General features: G+C 38.2%; 1 long non-coding RNA gene across 1 annotated transcript; it reads left to right on the top strand.

The window, feature by feature from the left end:
• The first annotated feature begins 359 nt into the window (after positions 1-359).
• On the top strand, positions 360-9,018 carry LOC149040059 (uncharacterized). Its single transcript, XR_016180024.1, has 4 exons — positions 360-496; positions 859-936; positions 1,172-1,225; positions 8,193-9,018. It is a non-coding gene; the product is annotated as an uncharacterized LOC149040059 (long non-coding RNA).
• The last annotated feature ends 10,228 nt before the right edge of the window (positions 9,019-19,246 follow it).

Here is a 19,246-nt window from a genome sequence, read left to right as displayed (position 1 = left end):
GTAGAACATATCATTTTGATGAATTGAAGGCCATTTTCCACATCTTCGCCTATTCAACTAATTTGTCCAGATTAGATTGGAGACTGATTGCATCATTGGATTTGTGTACCAGACCATACAACAGGGTGTCATCAGCAAATAACTTAATATTGGAGGTAATAGCCTCCAATATTACTCCAGCAAAGAACACGGAGCTAAGTAAATATTATGTACACATCTGTGAATAATGTGAAGATCTTTCATAACACACAATAATTTTCAGTAGAAGTTGACCTCAACAGTGGTGAGAGAAGGTATCCCCTTGTGTTTCCTCCTCTGATGGTGTGCAGTTGGTTGACTCATGCAAGAATGGAGTGGATATTGGAACTTGATACTTCAGATCTGGACACCAGAAGACTTGTATAAAAAACTCCAACTAGCTTCGCTATCATAGTGGGGCACCTTTGTACAGCTCTTTGGTTAACTTTTTCTGACCCAGTGGCCCTGAACAGCAGTGGTAGGTGATGTGATTTGGCTTCTCGCGGTTGTAACGATTTCCATGCAAACTACTCACTTGGTTGAGCAGATGCTGATTGTCTGTTCAATTTTACTCCACTGTTTTTAGACTGCTTATTGCCTTTTTCACATATTTAATGGACTTCTGTTGCTTAAGAAACATGTCTAGGACCTGTTGGAATGGGTTTGGATTAATTGAGTAATGCTCTTGGAATTTCAACAGTAATTTAAAACGATAAATCCGTATATGTAGCACAAGTGAAGCACATTTTAAACTTTCGATACAATTTTAGGAAACTGTATTTAATTTACTCTCGGTAAATTGACCTGCTATAAAGCGTTGATTATTCTATTATTTTGTAGCCTCAAAAGCCTGGCTTATGACTCTGAAGGTACTGAACTTGATATATTTGATACACAAGGCACCCTTGAAGGAGGAAGGTTAGAATAAATGATTGCTTTTACGACTGTATATTGCACCCGGTTTACATAATTAGGTAGATAATTGCTTAAAAAATACCTATTATAGCTTTCTTCAGAAGCAAAGACAAGTAGGTAATATGCTTCTGCTTTGTTTTTTATTGTAAGGGGTTTCTTTTTATGTAACATATATCCATTCCTTTAATCTCCTACTTAACCTGCCCGCAAATAATTAAGTTTTATGTTTTAATTCAAGAGTGAGAAGATAAAACAGAAGTGTTGCAGAGTTCTCTTCACAGACTGAATTCAGGTGAGAACATCAATAAACTAGTTGATATCATAATTGCTCCTCCTGAATCTTTAATTTTATTTCCCTAGTCTTTTTCACAAAGCCTCTTTTATATCTCTGTGTGCCAGCCAATGATTAAAATCTCAGTGAATAAATATGCCATATTTTATCAGTCTTTTTAAATTCCATCTTTAATTGTTTTTGCATTTATTATTTTAAAATTCATTAATGGCATTCTCTTTTCATCCATGTAAAGAGATATTACACATTTCTTAAACTAAAATCTGAATCATGAGTCAACTTAATTTCAGTTAGTTTGAAACTTCATTGTACATAAGAACACTTTACTTGAGTATGTTTCATTTATTTGCTGTCTTTCTGGTACATATGATTACATACCCCTTTAACTTTTAAGATTTCATTAGTAAGTCTCTTTACTGTCTACTATACAATTTATGTGATGTTAGGTTGGAGAATTTGGAATTTGATCAACCATTTATCCCCTAATTGATATTCTTCTTTATTCTCATTACTTGTCTGCTTGATATTGTGCTGATAGTGTAAGGAGAAGTTCTGTCTAGGTCACTAGTTGGGACTAAAACAGTTAAAATGGAGGATTTCGTTATATTGTAATGATTAAAGTTTTCTTATGCTTTCAAATGTAACAAAAAAACGTGATGAGAATCTGATGTTATGAAACAATGGAAAAACCTGTTGCTGGTAACTTATGTCTTTAATGTTTAAATGTTCATGGGAAATGTTTTTCTTTGAAAGTGAGGATACAGAAGTTTTCAAAGCTGATAGAAATAAGCTGTTTTCAAGTAAAGAAAAGCAAACTGACAATCATACCTCGATGCTCAACATGCTTCACTGAAACATGTACGTTGTGTTTACCTACCATTGTAGAGATGTCTTTCATGAAAAATATTTTTTCGGTGTGGCTGTTGTTCTTTGTTGATCTTTGTAGCCAAAAAATTTGGTAAAAGCACTAAACTTCAATTTTTATGTACACAAGGCACCCTCCAAGGTGGAAGAGTAGAAGACCATAGACTGACGTTTACCAGGCAGTTGCATTCAACACAATTATATATTCGAGCAATACTCTACATTTATTTTTTTCTCAGCTCGTGAGCGAATTACGGTCAACTCGCCGACGGACCAACTCGCCGACGCCGGTAATTGTGAAGAAGAGCTCCCCAAAAAACCTGTCGGCCGACTGTCGGCCGACAGGTTTTGCCTGAAATATAGGCTACCTGTCGGCCGACAGTCGGCCGACTGTTGGTAATGTGTCGGTAACCTGTCGGTAGCTTGTCGGTAGCTTGTCCGTGAAACGTTAACACAAACCTTAATGTTTTCTCTCGGTTTTCGCATGAAAACGACATCCAACATGTTTAATACGTTGACAATTGACTTTCAAGATTTGGTGGCTCCTAAAGGAGCCGTTTTGTGCGTGGTGAAGTTAGGTGAAGTCTGTCGAGTCATACATCACCATTACGGATTGTTATGTCACGTTAACTGTTCGTTTTTAACACAATTTTTCTTTTTTCTTAACCTGTCGGTAACCTTTTTTCTTAACCCGACAGTCGGCCGACAGGTTTTTTGGGGAGCTCTTCTTCACAATTACCCCGACGCCAACTCGCCGACGTATAAAATCGAGTAGAGACGTCGGCGAGTTGGTCGTCAATCCAATACAACTTATTAGAAGTTAACCATACAGAAAATTAAACGATATTTAGTAAAAAAAAAAACACTGGTAAACATCAAACAGAAGCTTAAACATTGGTGAACATCACCAATGACTAGAACAGCTTAAGACGCGAACGAGTTATTGTGCTACAACAACACCATAAAGACTCATCATGTCAATCGCTCAGTTTTTTTAACGAAAACTTGGCTTTCTAGACAAGATCTTTAGTAAAAAGTAATTCTTTTTATTTGCAACAGAGTTTATAAGGATCTCAAGGCAAATAAAGCAAGTTAACATCACCAATGACTCTAACAGCTTCAAACGCGAACGAGTTATTGTGTGACAACAACACCGTAAAGACTCATTATGTCAATCGCTCAGATTTTTTAACGAAAACTTGGCTTTCTAGACAAGATCTTTAGTAAAAAGCATTTATTTTTATTTGCAACAAAGTTTATAAGGATCTTAAGGCGAATAAAGCGAAGTAAAACTCACCAATGACTCTAACAGCTTCAGACGCGAATGAGTTATTGTGTGACAACAACACTGTAAAGACTCATCATGACAATCGGTCAGAATTTTTAAGAAAACTTGGCTTTCTAGACAAGATCTTTAGTAAAAAGCATTTCATTTTATTTGCAACAAAGTTTATAAGGATCTCAAGGCGAATAAAGTAAAGTAAACATCACCAATTACTATATCCGCTTCAGACGCGAACGAGTTATTGTGTGACAACAACACCGTAAAGACTCATCATGTCAATCGCTCAGATTTTTTAAGAAAACATGTTCACCAATGTTCACCGATGTTTAAGCTTCTGTTTGATGTTCACCGATGTTCACCAATGTTCACCAGTGTTTTTTTACTAAATATCGTTTACTTTTCTGTATGTTTAACTTCTAATAAGTTGTATTGGATTGACGACCAACTCGCCGACGTCTCTACTCGATTTTATACGTCGGCGAGTTGGTGTCGGCGAGTTGGTCCGTCGGCGAGTTGACTGGTTACTCGTGAGCGGGCAGTATTCTCCCCATCTGGCCCACTCACAGCAGGCAGTAGTTCTTTTTGCAACCATTTGTTAGGTTTTAGAACAAAATAAAAATGTTATTCACCAGCCAAGGTTGGTCTTTATTGGGAAAAAGGGACCTCCCGTCTGGTGAATAACATATATATGTAAAACTGATTACATGATGTCTTTAACCCATTACACCGTAATATCAATATGCATACATACATATATGTATACATTTCCTGATGTGCTGGGAAGGAGAATTTGTTTAACAATGAAGAGGTGACCTTAGCGCTTGATTTAGGGATGATATCGAAAGGAGAAATTAGATACTAGTTACTCTTTGGAATTAAAGTGTTAATAACTGTACACATTTTATGTGCTCCTTGCATTTGTTGGCAACAATAATCAAGATTGTTAAGAGAGCAAACAGATGAACAGAAGACAATGAAATGAGGGAAACTGTAAACTTTACCCTATGATAGAAGAAATAATCACAGAATACTTAAGAAAGGAAACTTGAATTGTACCAGCTAATTTCCTCTATTGCCCTTCATGTTTCTGATCAAACAAAATTTAATCAGTTGTAGGGTTTGCTTACAATGTGATAAATCACCAGTGTGGACTTGATTCTTCTCAGATGTCAGCTGGTAAAAGATGGATACTAAAAATAGATGACCATAAGAAAAAGTACACATCTTGGAAAAAAATCACACTGAAGTGGTGGCATGATTGATTTGTTATATTTAGAATGACAGAAGAAGGAAAAACACGAAGAGCTTTTTCCGATTCACTAGTAAGTTTATTAGATTTCAGATTCCACATTCAAACTGTGTGAGATCAAATTTACCCATATCATGCTTCATCATGGTTTGTTTACATGGAAAGGTAATTGTTATTGTAGCTTCACAGATGCTTTCATTGCTGTCACAACTAACATTCATAACAAAGTTTTGTTTAACATAGAATGTTTCCAGAGCTTTCATTCTTTCTCTCCAACCCTATTTACTATTTTTGGAGCACTATAAACCCTTTAAACCCTAACATCAGTATGCATATTCTCCATACTGTTCTCAATACATTTCGTTATGTGCTGGCAGGGAGAATTTGTTTAACAATCAAGAGGTTCTTTAGTTTATGATTATTGCCTTTATTCTCATAACCTTAATGTTTGATTCAGGGGTGATATTGAAAGGGGAAATTAGATGCTAGTCACTATCAGGAATTAAAGTGTTAAAGGCAGTAGGTTATTAAAAAAAATTATAACTTTGATTCAAGCAGCTATTTGAATATGTGAGTACATTTGATGTTTTCACATGTAACAGGATGACCAAGCTGAAGATGGCCTCAAAAAGGAGTGAACTCAACTGTAACAAATAGGTCACTCCTTTTTTAAACTTGAGCACTTGGTAAATACACCTTGGCTTGCAATTCTGATGACTACAGTTTGCTGAGGTAACTTAAATGTCAGTCCCCAAGCAGGAACCAGCCACTGCACATGACCTGTACAGACATAAGCTATGAGATAAATTTCGAAAAATGCATTTGTGTCAGTGGAACTATAGTAAGTACAGTACCACCTAGTGACAAAAATTAATAATTTCTTGTTAGTATGAATGATTGGGGGAAGTTATAGTGGTAAATGACCCTTTTTTGTTAAAATGCATAGGATTTGATGATTATAATGTGTATCTCTTAGCTTTTAAATTTTCAACTTTGTATTAATATTTGTAACTGTTTACCATATTTATTTCTTTCTACCTCAAGCCCTCAAAAGTTGAAGCAAGTTATCTGACTCTCTTTGTTTGAAATTGTGTGATTATATAATTTTGCTGTGTAAGTTGCCACATTGTAACATGTAATATTTGCTCAAGCTTTTATTAATGCATGGTGTTTCTTACCAATACTCATACCCAAACTTAAAATTGATATAAGGAATTGGTCACAAGATATGCGAGTTTTAAAGGGTGGGAAACTCGAAAAGCAAAGATTCCCCTTCAATAAGGACTGAAATTAAAGTGGGCTCTGCTATTTAATTCATGTTTTTACTTTAACCAGCATGAAAGTTAAATTAATTAGCATCTGTATAATGCACAAAGCAAAAATATAAATGACTTAGCTTACTAGGTTATAAAATTGAAATAAGAAAGTTGTGCAGACCATATCTTGCCTTTTATCTTTCTCTGGATATTTACTTAAATAACATAGTCACTATCAGTCTCTCACACTCACTTTCCATCGAGCTTGTGGAAAGATGATAGCCTCAGTATTTTTTTAAATGAAGAAAGGAAAGCCTGCCCTCTTACCACAGATGGTTCTTTTGTGCATCATCGGTACATATGTAGTCTTATTTGTACATGAAGTTGATTGCTCCAGGTAGGCTAACCTATCACATTAGTTGTGAAAATTTCTTTGTTTGACTCAATTTTACCTGACAAACCTAAACTGTATAAATAGAAACTTGAAATTTATTTCTTCTCCTTTTGAGGTGTGCATCAAAATTTTGAAGTCAAGACAGGCTTGAACTAAAGGTTTAGAAGAAATCGGTGTGTGTGTGTTTTCAACATATAAAACTGGCAAAATGGTTGCTTAGCTTTTTTCATTAATACACATTCCTTTTTCTAAGAATCTTGTTTATTTGGCCTAGCAGAGTTCTTATTTTTCCAAAAAATTTTGCATTCTTTTTAATATTCTCAGATCTCCTAATATCAGTTAATATTCATATAATTAAGACAATTACATCAAATCTTGCTGATGTTTAATACATTTTCCACTGATACCACTAACATTTCATTATGTGTAGGGATTGGTATTGGCTGTAAAAGTATAGTTAAATTAAATATTTGTGCACAGCCTATGCATCAAATATTTATAATAAAATATTGTATCTTTCTTAAAACTATCAGAATAAGAATGAGTTATCAGGCAAAAGTATGGCTTTCATGATGATAGTTTCCACGTTTGAAAAAAGTCACTGCCTACTAAAATCCTCTGTTCCTTTACCTTGATGGCCAAACCTCATCAAAACATTAACAACAGGAGCATTAGCAAATTAACAATACAGACAAGAGAGCCTATTTCCCACATAAACCCTCCTCAATCCTGTTCACTTACTTTAGACACAACATTTCAAACATGATGTATGTCTCCCATACTAATTATTTTGTAATGGTGTTTACAAATTGTGGAAAATAGATGGGTTGAAATGTAATACAACAACTTGCCAGTAGATAGTCAAATTAATACTTTTTACATATCAATAAAATTTATTGTTATGTTTCATGTTAACATGTTGCAATAAGTCTACCTTCCAGTAAATTAAACTGTTTGCCAACTTTTCAACCCATTTTATATAGCCAATAACAACATCAACTCAAATTTAAAACTAAAGAGAAAACTTGATTGATGTTTGGAACTGATTGCTGTGATGTAAAAATGAAATCCGGGTATCATCTCAAGTTTTCCACAAATGTCTTTATGATTGAATCCTAAATCTCTCTTCGTCATCGAGTTTTAATAACGACATTTTAGCTCTAGCTTGTCTTCTTCTAAAGCACACTTTTGCAGCGCAAGAAACATTTTAGACAATTTTCTTACTTTATTAGCTAGAGTTGCTAATTCTGGCTTAGAGAAACCTACATTGTAAGTAGTTACATCAGAGGTTACCGAATCAAATAACAGAAAAAATCTCTAAAAGACGCCGTGTACTTTCAGCCAGAGGACAATCACGAAGCAAGCAGTCATAGCTGGAAACTTTAAGAGAAGATATAAGAGAAGCCCATACGATTCTGGCGTCTTGATGTACTAATTCACTGTTATCACGTGTATACTCTTTAATCGACTGGTGATGTCTAGACTCGAAGTAGTTTACCGTAGTTTCTTTCAGTTTTGGCTCATTTTCCCAAACCAAAGTTATCAGTCACACTCAAAAGAATATCATTTCAACTGATGCTGACATCGCACACTTCCTCTGAAAAAGAAAAGATTCTCTATCTTCGAAAATTTGCATCTGGAACAACAACGAAGGTCCTCAGCTGCTTGAAGATACCGCTGACTGGCATGCGTTTAATGCAAGTTGTGTGAACGTCGCCCTCAGGTTCCAGACCTCCCCAATTCTTCCCTTCCCTCCCCACCCCCCGGACTGGTCTCTTAATCCCCTTCAAGAAACTCTTCTACAGCCAGTGCTGAAGAGTTTTATTACAGTTTTTATTATAATGAGGAGCTAGAAAATAAACTGACAAGAGCTCTCCTTTTAGACGTGGCTAAATCTATTAATTATGACTTTTTTGCAGTCTAAACTCAGGATCATTAGAAATGTACTTTTTGCCCAAAGCACAAAGGAAGCTACATTGAAGGTTTTAGCCGACTGCATAGGTCATTCTACCAAAAGAGAACAGTCACCAGTATATGAAGGAGGACTGGCACCACATACAATAACGACATTGTCTGCTTTGATATCCCTGAGAATGAATCCATGTTTTATGTAGATAGGATATTTTCTGAGTCACATAATTGATCAAAGTCAACCAAATAAACACTGAAAGTTTCATGGTACTGCTCTTCAGTACAGAAGACATTGTATGTGGCCTGCCCAAAACATGTAAAAGGAGGACACTAGATGGTAAGGTTTTGACAGAGTACAGATCCCAAGAAGATGGATTTGCAGATTCCTTTGCAAGGATCTATCTTTTAATACAAAAAAAATTTCAACGAAAAATTGCACAGAACAGGTAATTATGCCTGTCCAAATACCAGTGACGCTAAAAAAAGACAAGCAGTAAAGAGACATCTTGAAACTGTAGTTAAGATAAGATGGTACATGCAAATCAAGCCTTCTCTGATTCGTCATGGTGTTGCAGTACTACAAGTACATGTGTTAAATTGAACAAGTGAAATACACTTTAAGTGTAGTAAACGTTAAAGCTTAAACATCTTTGGAAAATCTCATGGAAACCTTGTGAAACATTAACAATGTAAATTAACTGGGTATAGAGATGTTACTCTTGGTGACATGAGCATGGGCCATTAAGTAATGACCATACTGGTACTTTTCTGATTACATTGGTTGCTTGGAAGCCTGTTATCATCTTTTAGAGCTTAATATAATAATATTTTTAATAAAGCCACACTCATTTAAAGTGTACGGATTTGCAATGAACCACTTGTTACAATTTTAAGAAAATTAGGACCAAATACTTGAATAAGGAACTACTAAAATCTATTTTTTTAACAGCTTTATTGACCATTACACATGTTACATACAGCAAATTAAACAGCTCAGAAAAAAATGAAATATATGTGCAAAGGGACGCGAGGACCCATGCGAGGCACCTCCCATGGTACAAATAATAATTAAAACACGATCAACCAAAAGACGCCAAATTTAAAAGACGCTAAAAAAACTAGGGATGGCAGGGGGAAGGATCGTACAATTGACCAGGTACAGGGATAGGATATGTCAAAGTGATTGTGCAAAAGGTGAAACATATGCTCAGTAACAAAGTTGCAGAAGGAAGCAGTAGTTGAAAAACTGGTAGGGGGTGAAAATTTACAGATATAGTTCCAGAGCTTAAGAATACGATTAAAGTAAGAGGCTTGAAAGAACTACTTAGTCTGGTTCGGCCGTGAGAAACAGGAGAAACAAAATCATAAACATTAAGATCAGTAAAACCATTCCGACATTTGTAAAAAAAAACAAGATCTTTGAGTTCGCGGTCGAATGTCAGAGGAAGAAGTTTCAAAGTTAAAAGTCACCCTCTTTGCTCGTTTAAACTTTAGTATAATCTCAAATTCAACAACATAATGGTCAGAGGGAAACAAACCAACCCTTGGATGGAAAGATCGAACACTTCCAATGACTTCAGGCCAGTTGCAGAGCAGTAGACCTAGTTTGTTGCCGGCTAGATGCGTAGGTCCAGGGATAAACTGCTGGAGGAAGTTTTCACCCTTCAGGTCACAAAATATGTTATGATCGGCGCGACTTCCATTGTTCATTGGAGCAGTTTGATCGCCAGACCAGTCGAGTTCAGGTAGATTGAAATCCCAAGCACGATGATACACGCAGATTCACAGTTGTCACATAGTGAGCAGTTTAATTTGAGGATAGGATCGGGCGATGTATTGGGGTGATAGAAGCAATAAAGTTGCACTGATTTTTCGTGACATCTTTTGAGTTCCACGACTACCAGCTCGGTATCCTCCCTCTCTAAATGGAATCGTCTAGAAGCTTGAGTATTTCCTTTGACAGCCACAATTACTCCCCCACCAAGATCCTCTCTATCCCGGCGAAAGATAGAATATCCTGGAATGATTTCGCTGTCTATAACAGATTCATTGAGCCAAGTCTCGCAGATTCCGACTACATCGAAGTCGCCGCTATAAACAAGCTCCTGAAGTATGGTAATTTCGCAAATCCTTCGTGTACGGCTGTCATCAGAAGCGACATAGGCTTTACAACTCCTAGCGTTCAAATACAGAGTACGTAAACCGTCACATTGACAGCGTTGAGGACCGGGATTTGAGGAGATGTCCATATAGATAGTAATGTCAATATCTCGGTGCAGATCTGGAAGTGAACGGCAAGTGTATCCGTGTTTGGACCAGCTCACCTGCTGCAAGCTAAGTGGAGCAGTGATGCAGCGCTTGGTCAATATAACCCGAGTCGAAATTCTTACAGGAATAAATATCGTAGATGTCCTCAGAAAGGTTGGTTAGAGCAGAGACCACATGTGGCAGTCATCTTGCCCACTAATCTTTCCACTGTTGTTACTGAGTGGCAAAGGGTATTTTTGTGATTTCTGATTGGTCTAATTTTCCTGTGAAATTTGAAATGGCTATTGTTTTCTCAATTATTTTAATTAAGAAATAAGGAAAATATCAGATCAAAAGACAAAAGAAACAGAATCTAGAAGGGGTCTGTATGTATGATTTCAAATGCCACTTCCCTTTCGAAAAAAAAAATCTACAATTTAACTTGATGGGAATAAATATCAAATGTTTATAATTTCTCTGTATTTCTCACAAAAAGAGCACTGAGAAAGCCTCAAGGTTGTATTTTTGGACTGAGGAGATTCAAGTATGAAACATGCATGTGCAACCAAGGAGAGGGGTTGCATACTACATGCAATACTACTTTTACACTCCCAAAGGTATTGTTCTTTGTATTGTTTTCGGACTCTGTCTTTGAGGATACTGTCTCCAGTTTCGCCGCAATTAATACACCACTTTGTTCCTGGTTCATAACAGGCCAACCTTTCCTTGCCAAGTTTCTGTTTCACCTGATTGAGTTCCAGTAGTTGAAGAAGTGAGGATGTATGAGTTGTTTGGGGTGTCAACTTTATAAGCTTTGTTTCAGTGATGGGGGAGTAGTGACATTAAAAACTTGTGAGAAATAATAAACAGCTGCACCGGAGGGGTTTCTCAGATATGTAACTACATCATTCAATCCAAGGTCTGTATTAGTACCAAGGTGCACTCCGAGAGTTTGTAGCGATTTACGCTCCAAGTCATCTCCATAAGAATCACAGACGGAATCAAGATCTTTGGAGAATCATTGATTGAAGGTGTATTAAAGTTTCTGCATGATGTCACATTAAACTGGTGGTTGAGTAAGTCGAGGATAAAGCTGTTACGGAGGTTGAAAATGGGAATTATTTTGTGAGATTTTTCTGTTTCAACACTCCTTGTTTAATAATTAGAGTTAGTTTAAATGTCTGTAGGGTCGAGAGATAGATGGTTACCCTCTAACACAGGAAAACTCAGCAACAGATGTAATTCTTGGTTCCGGCTGCCGTGTTGTTTATGTCACTCATAGGACAGCATGAAGGACATGAAGTCTGCTCCTCCATCCAAAGTTCTGTTCATTTCTGCAAAACACTTATTTTAATATCTTACGAATGAAAAACTGTACCTACATAAATCCTGGCAAGACTATTTCATATTTATATTCTTTAATCCCCTAGATTCTAGACTTTTTTAATTGATTGATTTCAAAATTCAACTGTGGCTTGATTTGTAAAATCCCAGCACCTACTTGCATACATATGAGGTGCTGTTTTATATTGTTATGATGACAAGTTTTTTCATACTTGTATCCAGGAACGATGAATGAAGAGTAGAGCAACCTTTTGAAGTTGAAATTGGCGATGCTGTGTTGGCAGTCTTACTTTGATTCCTTCTTTCTGTGGTTCTTAGTGAAGAAACTGTCCAGTTTCTGCTGAGCTCATTCCATTTTTGCAGCTGCCGTCTTACAGCTTAGATTTTCTGCCGGTCAGTGCTAGCCCTTCCATCAATCAACATCTGTCCAAGGAAATACCATCCAGCTCTAAAGTCGTATTGTCTTAGGTGAACTTCAAAAGATTGTAGGAGTTGTAAAGTCACAGAATATTTCTTTTACAAATTCTAATACATTAAATGACCTCCTACAATGTATCATCACCTGGTCCAAGGATCTTAGCTAGCCACACTAATGTTCATTGCAGCTCGCACAATTTTTGGTTTTCCCAAAGTTGGTGGGGCACATGCCCCACCTGCCCATGTGCCCCACCAGCACACCTCCCTTGTTCTTGTCGATGAGTCTTGGCAATCTCTCCTAACACCTGCAGCCCTTTATGTGAACTGTGTTTCTGTGGGAGGGTTTATGATTAGGTGTTAGTTCACTGCTTTTGATTGTCATTCAATGTAATAAAGTGTGTTTAAATAGATAAAGGCATTTTCCACTACCACTGTTATGCTTATATTTAGGATAATTAGAAATTTAATGATTACTGGGAATGCCAATGAAATACTAGGAAGGTCATGGTCTTTTTTTGCCAACACAAGATGTAGTTTCTTGTTGACTTAGAGTACAGAATCCATAGCTTTTGGGGGGTTGTTTTACGCAATTGACAAGGCGTGATTATTTACATGGCTCTTTTCTGGACACACACCAGGTCTTTGCTAAGGTATTCAGGAAGGCTATGGTGGAAAGTAGGTGTACAGTCCTCTAATACTGATGCTATAACTAAACAATAGAAATGTTCAATGTCCTGATGACTTACACCAGCCCTCTTAGGGAGCACTAAGGAATGCAAGCACTTACTTGCTTTTCTTATCGACTCATATACATGCTTGTTCCAATTCAGATCTTTAGATATCATAACCCCTGTTATCTCGGCACGTTGCACCTTAGAAAGTTCCTTTCCATCAAGTCCTAATGGATCAAACAATCACTGGTTGTTCTTAAAATCAACAGTCAATTCCTTACATTTATCTGTGTTGACCTTCATATTCTGCTTGTGAAACTAGTCCTGGATAGCACTGACAGCACTCTGGATGTTACTTCGGCCTCCCTTAGGCACCATTTCAGCTATAATGGTATTGTCGACACACTTCCATGCAAGTAAATCACTAACTCTCAGGTCATTTATCATTAAGATGAAAAGCCAGGGGCCCAGTTTATGCCCTGTGGCACACCAGCAGGGAGAGGCCCCCATTCTGAATAGCAGTCCGAAGACAACTTCACGCGCTGATACCTTAAGGGGTATCAAATGGTCCAATTCAATTTAAAAAAACTTGCAAAATTTTGGCCTTTGCTCGAGTTGCTCACAAAAATTACTCAGATGCTCACTTGCTTGTGCTCGCAAAATTTTTGCAACAGCTTGCATGCTTGCATTCTGCACCAGTGTCTGTCAGAAATATCGTCTCTCCTTCCGCCCAGATGCCAGTTGGTTGAACAAAGGAAGCTGTTCTCCCACAACAGTCTTTAGCTGAATCAATTCCTGATCCCACGATGTAATTCGCCACACGAGAATCAGCTTTCACAACCCTCCTTGTGTCTAATTCAGAAAACACTAGCTTTCCTTTGCTTGTTATGATCGCTCACAGTCCTTATGGAAGGTGATCCATTCTTTATGATCTTTGTGATCGATGCGTCTTTCTAATCAACCAAGTAGATTCCTCTAGACGGACTGGAATCAACCACACAGAGGTATTTCGTTTCAGTGTTTACCGAGTATCTCGGATTAGTGTGAAAGCTGTGTTTATGTGGCTTCGCCTCCTGTAGGAGGCAGTAGCTTCAAAACCAAGTGAAAAATGACTCTTACCAACTTTACAACGCCCTCCTTTGCCGGAAGATATTGAGGAGCTCTGCAAAAAATCATTAAAAAACTCGTTATCCTCATCGTTTCATGCTTATGTATGTCAAAGAATATTACACAATGACTGCAAAAATATAATAATAAGAAAAGAAAAAATTGCAAATTACTTGTTGTAATATGTCATTACTTTAGAGACACACAGGGACTGTTAAACTTTTAAGTGATGATTTTCTGTGTATAAAATCTTTCCGTACCAGGTCATCACATGTTCCTGGCATTCCTTTCTGTCCCTTTTGTCCTTGTGATCCTTTCTGTCCAACAGATCCTTTCTGTCCAACAAATTCTTTCTGTCCAACAGATCCTCTCTGTCTAACAGATCCTTCCTCGCCCTCGATGACAAGCTCATAAAAAAGGTTGTATGTTGTTATCAAACAACACTGAGGAATTAATGTTTTTCAACGTTATCTTTAAAGCTGTGTTGAATGAAAGAACTTCCGTTGTCCGTCCTCCCCCCCTCCCCTTCCGAATAATTCCAATCCCTACCAAGTCCTGACAGGGGTTCCTGGTCCTACTATTATCGCAGTTTTTTTTTCAGGTCCTAGTTTAACTGAAAGATTCATAGAACTAACTTTGGAACTAAAGCTACCGTTCTTTTCTTTTTGTTCTGGCTTACCCCCTCCCCCTGAAGAAATAAAAATTTAACGTATTAGCAACATACTTCATTGTATTCATTGACTATTTCAAAGTCAGATAAATCTCCAATACGGGAAAAATTAAGAAGCGAGAGAACACTTACTGATCAGATTGATGAAATGTTCCCCTTTGCCAAAATCTAATTTTGTAACTGAATCTTCCTGGCTGGGAAACCTACAGTGATCACGATTTAAATATTCAAACCAAATAATTGATAACAGTTGAAGTGTCAACCGTCTCAACCGTCTCAACCAGGCCAAAGCCAAGGAAAAATTAGAGAAAAAAGTTAAATACGCTAAATATAAATTTCACCAACCTTGGTGCCAGCATTTTCATTCACACCATACATGCCTGGTTCACCTTTGTCTCGCTGGATAATTTAAAAGGAATGGAAATAATCTCTTGGTAACCATGACAAGAGTTTGATTATACTTAAGAATACACCACTAACAGAAAGAGGTACGTCATAGACAGTTGAACGTTTAAAGATACCTTACCTTTGCTCCCACTGTCCCATCACGTCCATCTCGTCCTACGTTAAAAATATTGGCGACCAGTACAAAATGTGAAAACACAGAAAAATGAAAACAGCGACAAAGTCATGTCTTAAACAATTACATCTTCTAAATGATACTTCCTTTGTTTCGACCATGTAAATGGTTTCACGTTACATCTTCGTTTCCCAAGAAATGTATCATTTACAGTAATTTTCAGCCATTCATGTTGTCAAACTAACTTAAAGGCTTTAACTGGATAAAATGCATAATTAGCCTAATCGGATCAACTGCACAAATTGCACAGTCTAGCTTAACTGGTCAAAGTAGTTCACATAGTCAAAGTAGCTTATTATTTGCTTCAATTGAAAAACAATGTACAACTAGCCTAATCAGTTCAAATTCACAACCTGGACAATTTAACTGAAACGGTTAACCTGGCAATCTAGCTTAAATGACAAAATACCTAGCTTGCTGAAATGATTCAACCAGGTAAAAGGCGTAGATAACTAAATCGGCTCAACTGCACAAATTTCACAAGCTGGCTCAGATGCTTCGAGTGCTTAAATACTCAAAGAAGCAGACAGAAATAAACTGCACAGATTGCAAAACCTATTTTAATTGGTCCAGTTAGTTCACATGGTCAAAGTAGCCTAAATAGTTATATAATACCCACTGATAAAATAGCACAACTTCTCCGCATCACGATATGTCTACTCCACCCAGATTAATAAAGCTAGCAAAAGCTATGAGGAGGAGCAAGTGCTAAGAATGGCCTCTGAAGAGCTTGAACTTTGGCAGCAAATTGCAGAGGCAAAGGCTGAAGAGAAAACTTCTGCACAGTTTGATGAAGAACAATTCATTGATGGCAGGAATGATTATCTAAAAAATGTACGAGCTACGCTTACGTCCATTACGATCTTATCTGAGGCACAACCTGACGGTCAGTCTACACTAAAGGCGCCTTCTGTGAAATTCCAAAGTTCAGCTCCTGTCAACACCGTTTCAACGACCACTTCTGTTACCACACCCATCTCAGTCAGTGCTGCTGGTATGAACCCAACTGCCCAATCCAAGGAAAGTTTCCATTAAAGAAGAAGAAATTGAAGAAGACAATGAGACTTCCCCTGATACCAAGCTATATCATGACGATAAGCAAGGATGTATGTACGTTTACGGAAAGGATTGAAGCCCTGTAGAAAGTACAATACCAGATCAAGACTATAGTGACATTTAGAACCGTCAAAAATGATTGTTACATAACAAGCCAGAAGTCTCTCACCTAGCCATAAGCCGTCTATGTTCTCTGGAGATGTGAAGTCATACCCATCATCCTGCAGCCTTTGAAGCTCTCATAGAATCTATGGTAGATAATCCTAGTGAGTGCTTGTATTTCTTGGATCATTACACTAGTGGAAAGGCAAAGGTACTGATTAAGGACTGCTTACAAATGAAGAGTGAAGATTTGTACGAAGTGGGTAGCCGACTTTTGCGGAAACACGTTGAAGATTGCAAGACTACTCCAAGTCTACTCAGAGGAAGGCATCAGGAGACCAAAAGATACAGGTAACGAGTACCGCAAGTCGGGCTAAGGCAAGACCAGGAGAGGAAAGTGTACAAACTTTGCAACAGGCCTCTCAGAAAACAATGGCATCGAAAAAAATTCTTATCCCATCAGTTGAGCCTTGTACTCCAAAAGCCACCTCTAGAAAGAGCAAAGAGTGGTAGAGCGTAGAGACTTTGTTAGAGATGAAGGTTTATGCTTTGGTTGCTATAGTTCTGAACACATCGCCAGGTTCTGCAAGTGTAGAAGATCATGCCAGATATGCAATAAGAAACACCCAACGTCACGTTCACAACTAGAGACCAAAAGAGGTCAAGATGGAAGGAAGGAGCAGCTAACATGAGCAATCAAAAACCAACGAAGGGAAAAGGGAAGAGCAAGTCAATGTGTGCACCGCCATTTGCATTGTGACTGAGGCTGGTGATGCTCCAATCACTATGGGTATAGTCCCAGTATGGTTCTACCACGAGGACAATACAAATAACAAGATATGCGTGTACACTCTCCTTGATAATGCTAGTGGAGGACATGTAGAAATAGGACTTCTCATTGTTCTGAACTGTCCCAGCACTGTGAGACCGAGAGATTATTTTTTGGAAACAAGAAGTCTTACGATATGATCAGCATTGAGATGGCATGTCAACAGTCCTGCAAGCCACAGGAGCAGTAAACAAGTACATTGCAACCGAATTCAGAGTCTCAAGAGGAGCACAGATGATGAAGTGAACAGATACATTGTTGCTGAGAGAAAGATCGAGGAACAGCTAACACCTCAAATAGACTTACAGATGTTTGAGTTGGACTTTGCTGAAAGGGAAAATGGAACCGTATTACCTAAAGAGGGAAAATGGAATCACACTACCTGGAGAATTTCGTCAGTTCCTGAAGAAAGTAGAAGACGGAGTCTGCTATAGAGGTGACATGCATCATGAAATGCCCCTCTCGTTTAGGGAAGAGAATATCCAACTACCAAATGACCGTCTTCAAGCAGTGCAATGCCTGCACGGCCTAAAGAAAAGACTCCAAGTTGACCCAAAGTATCATGCTGACTGCACTAGCTTCTAGTCTAAAATTATCGATGAGGGATATACCCGAAAGGTGAATGTTGAAAAACTAGCTCCTCAAGAAGGAAAAGTCTGGTATTTACCTTACCTCGTCATGGGAATTTATCACCCCAGAAAACCAAGCAGCATCTGCGTGGTATTTGATTGTTCAGCTGGTTACCAGGGCGAATCGCGCGATGATCACTTGTTACAAGGGTCCGACCTTACAAGCAAACTAACTGCGGCCCTCACAAGATTCAGAAAGGAGAGAGTGGCTTTCGTGGCAGGCATAGAGAAGATGTTCTTTCTAGTCAAAGTAACGAAGAATGATCAGGATTGCCTCTGCTTCTTGTGGTGACCGAATGGAGACCTGACTCTATAACCTCAAAAGTACTCTATAACGGCACACTTCTTTGGGGCTGGTTCATCCCCGGGATGTTCCAGCTTTGCTTTGAAACTTACAGCAGAAGACAGAGAAGGAGAGTCTGGTGTGAGAGCTGCAGTGACACTAAAGAAGAACTTCTATGTGGACAATACACTGAAATCAGTTTCGACAGAAGAGGGGCCCTGTAGAGCGCATGCATGCTGTTTAAGGGAGGTGTGTACAGGGAAGATTTAAACTGAAAAAACCGTCAGTAATAGTCGAAAGCTGATGATGACTGTATCCCCTGGAAACAGAGCAAAGGAAATCAGCGGTCTAGACTCAGGCAGCAACAAGTTAGCGATTGAGAGAGCCCTGGATGTACAATGATGTGTTGAATCAGATACTTTTAAACTCAGAACTGAGTTAAAGGACAAGCCATGCGCCCTTAGAGGTATACTGGCAACCATAAACTCGATCTTTGACCCGCTAGAGCTCACTGCACCTGTCGTCCTTGTTGGGAAGCAGAAACATAAAGAGATCTGTGTCAGGAAAAGCTGGGATGAGCCAATCAATGGAGAAGTTCTTGCTAAAAAGGAAAGGTGGAGAGATCAGTTACTGTTATTTGAGCAGCTGGGCATCCCAAGGCACTTCAAGCCTCCTGATTTTGGAAGAATTGCCACTGTGCAGCCACATGAGAAGTCAGATGCATCGCAAAGGGGATACGGACAATGCTGTTATCTCAGGTTGATTGATGAAAATGGTAGAAGTCATTGTTCCCTCGTAAAGGCTAAGGCTTGTGTAGCACCACTGAAAATAGTAACTATTCCAAGACTTAAACTGACTGCAGCAACTGTTTCAGTAAGAGTTGCAACGATGCTGAAGGAAGAGTTAGATTATGAGGAACTCCATGAATTCTATTGCGTAGATAGTAAGGTCATGCTTGGATTCACCAGAAATGAGTCTCCGAGGTTCCAGGTGTAGGTTGCAAATAGAGTGGAGCTTATTTATTCATTCGTGCCCGGCTAGCCGTGCAATTTACATTGAAGAAGCGCACTCCATGGAAACAGAATTCATTCCCACAAGCCTTATGGCCTTTTATCTGTCGAAAAGGA

This window comes from Pocillopora damicornis, chromosome 9, assembly GCF_964200805.1.
Source record: "Pocillopora damicornis chromosome 9, jaPocDami1.2, whole genome shotgun sequence".
Taxonomy (NCBI): Eukaryota; Metazoa; Cnidaria; class Anthozoa; order Scleractinia; family Pocilloporidae; genus Pocillopora; species Pocillopora damicornis.
This window is presented reverse-complemented; position numbering and strand designations above follow the sequence as displayed.